The sequence below is a fragment of the Podarcis muralis genome, chromosome 13 (genome assembly GCF_964188315.1).
Source record: "Podarcis muralis chromosome 13, rPodMur119.hap1.1, whole genome shotgun sequence".
Lineage (NCBI taxonomy): Eukaryota > Metazoa > Chordata > Lepidosauria > Squamata > Lacertidae > Podarcis > Podarcis muralis.
Window position 1 is genome coordinate 28059932 of NC_135667.1, and position 3150 is coordinate 28063081.

Sequence of the window (3150 nt, forward strand, 5' to 3'; positions counted from 1 at the left end):
CCGCTCATTGGATGAGGGAGGCGCAGGCCGGGGAGGGGAAAGAGCACGGGCGGCGCGCGCCTCTGCGCGCGCGGGTGGTGGGAGGAGGAGCGTGTGCGCGCGCCCACCCCTGCTCCCGGGGACAAGGCGAAGAAGCCGGGAGGGTCCTGGTCTGCCCTTCCCCCCCGCCGCCGCCTGCCCCGCACCCTTCCTCAACTCTGGTCTGGGCAGGCGAAGCGACCGCCTCCCGTCGCCAACCCTGAACCTATGCACGTTTCAATGACGGTCGTCGCAACGCGCAGGATTTCGGTTCCGATCCTACGCACGTGCGCGGCTCACGGGTGAAGCCGTTCGTCCCTACCGAGCTCGGTGAGGCTTGTGGATATTTGTTTTCAGCGCGCGCGCGCACTGGCACATTTCGGTTACGCTCAGCGGTGGGGACATGCTCCCAAGCAGCTCTAGTGACTGGCATCCTTATTGATCTTAACGTTGTGCTGAATGGATCAACAAAAGGAGCTGCTTCTTCGTTGCCATCAGTTAAAATGCTTCAAACGCAGCTAAACCTTTTTTCTCTTTTTAATTTTCTCTACCTTTCCTCTGGGTTGGAATTATTATTCCCTGGGGTGCCCCTTGCAGCAAGCTGTTTAGCTTCAGCATCCCATCAGGTGCCTTCAGATCATTCTCTTGAGCAACAAGATGAAAGCTTCCAGTTAAGAAGATTTGGCTCCTTTATTCTTGGGGGGGAGGATTAATTCCAGTGGCATGGTGTCTCATCCAGCTATTGTATATATTGAGGGGGGGGGGCAGGCACACGACATTCTGTAACCAGGATAAGTAGCTGCCTCACTCCCTTGCATCCAAATTCTGCCAAGATCTGATGGATTGGTAGATAGAGCGAGTTGTGGACCACCTGCACTCACTAGGTTGGCTTTCAGCAAGGTGATTATCCTATCAGCTCCGCATACATTTTGGTGGCGGGGGGAATACATATATAGAGGATGGTTACCATATACTTATAGTGATGATACAAGCAGTTTGACAGTGGAACAAACTGTTTTAAAAGGTGGTGGATTCTCCTTCACTAGAGACTTTAAAGCAGAGAATGGAAGACTAGCTAAAGGTAAAGGTACCCCTGCCCGTACGGGCCAGTCTTGCCAGACTCTAGGGTTGTGCGCTCATCTCACTCTATAGGCCGGGAGCCAGCGCTGTCCGCAGACACTTCCGGGTCACGTGGCCAGCGTGACAAGCTGCATCTGGCGAGCCAGCGCAGCACACAGAACGCCGTTTACCTTCCCGCTGGTAAGCGGTCCCTATTTATCTACTTGCACCCGGGGGTGCTTTCGAACTGCTAGGTTGGCAGGCGCTGGGACCGAGCAACGGGAGCGCACCCCGCCGTGGGGATTCAAACCGCCGACCATGCGATTGGCAAGTCCTAGGCGCTGAGGCTTTTACCCACAGCACCACCCGCGTCCCTGGAAGACTAGCTACTGGGGTGCAACAGCAAAGGATTTCTGCAAAAGCAAGGGGTTGGAACTAAGGTTACTTTTGAGGTCCCTTCCATATACGGTAATCTTACTAATTTACTGTACAAGGGCTATTGTAAGGATTACTGAAAGGACTGCGCGTGAAACTGCATGTACTGGAAAACACTGTATAAATGTCAGGCATTCTTACTAGTGTTAATTATTAAACAAAACTATTAAGCTTTTACTCCGATACCATGCATTGAAAACAACCAAAACCAATTAAATGATGCTTTTGCCAGTTGTTTACTCAAACGAGAACAAAAGAAGTTGATTAAAATTTAGAAATTTATTTTGTTTGTATATGAACAATACAGCTCTTCTACAAACCTGGAGGAGGAGACTCTTGAGAGTCCCATGGACTGCAAAAAGATCTTAAGGATATCAGCCCTGAGTGCTCACTGGAAGGACAGATCCTGAAGCTGAGGCTCCAATACTTTGGCCACCTCATGAGAAGAGAAGACTCCCTGGAAAAGACCCTGATGTTGGGAAAGATGGAGGGCACAAAGTGAAGGGGACGGCAGAGGATGAGATGGCTGGACAGTGTTCTCGAAGCTACCAGCATGAGTTTGACCAAACTGTGGGAGGCAGTGAAAGACAGGAGTGCCTGGTGTGCTCTGGTCCATGGGGTCACAAAGAGTCGGAAACGACTAAACAACAGCAAACCAGCATTTTGTTTCCACGCTATATTTCCCCCACCTTTGACTAATGCAAACATTTTTGTTAAATCAAATCACCGGTCTGCCCTGGGTTCGTTCCTTTTGGAATGTAATGAAATAAATAAAATTTCCTCTAGAAATAAATTTTGGAAATAGGAGTACATGAGGACACAGGCAAAGTCCTCCAAGCACACACAAAACACTACCTTCTCTACTATTACAAATTTGACCCCAATCTGTGATTAAGGCAATAGGGCTTCTAAGCCCATTTTAGAAACAAAGTCTGAATATTGCACCGTGTTAACTAGCCCATCTGATTTGGGAGATGAAGAGAAGCAGACACACTTAACCTGGATACCTTCCACTGTCAACACTCAGCATTAGTCCCATATATGCCATCTTCCAATTAAGAATCTCTGCTCCCAGGCAGTAACATCCTATGACCAACTATTCTCATATTACACAAACTCCCACATCCACCCCAATATCTATCTACACAGTCCTTCTCAAGATTCCCCAGAATAGTTATAATAAACCAATAGGCATCTGTACTGTATTTATCTTCATCATATTGTGGCTTATATTCTATCCACGTCAACTTGTAATGTAAATCAAAGCCTTCAGGAACTAATAGGTGACTAGGAATTAAAAGAAAAAAACCGCTGAGAACTTGGATCATGTACAAGGGGTAACCAACAAGATGTGGTCCTCATCTGTTCAGCATGAGAAGTCCAAGAGTCTGGGGATGCAGACTATTAGACAACTGAGCTTCTTAGACAAAAATGCAGATGAATGTTCAGCACCTACCAGTTCCTGCTAATATAAAACAGCTATGGTCGTGAAGGAAATGCACTACCAACTTTATAAGTTTTGAAATAGAAATTTCAAAAAAGGCTTCCCTCTTTCCAAAAAAGCTCTTACTTGACAATCAGAACTTCATCCAAGTAGAAGCCAACTTTTAAAGTGCAGAAATTGAGCTGAGGCAAACA

At 47.4% G+C, this 3150-nt stretch overlaps 1 long non-coding RNA gene across 1 annotated transcript; it reads left to right on the forward strand.

Moving 5' to 3' along the window:
* The first annotated feature begins 58 nt into the window (after nucleotides 1-58).
* On the forward strand, nucleotides 59-2305 carry LOC144325119 (uncharacterized). The gene is made up of 2 exons (XR_013390408.1): nucleotides 59-348; nucleotides 1820-2305. It is a non-coding gene; the product is annotated as an uncharacterized LOC144325119 (long non-coding RNA).
* Nucleotides 2306-3150: the final 845 nt, after the last annotated feature.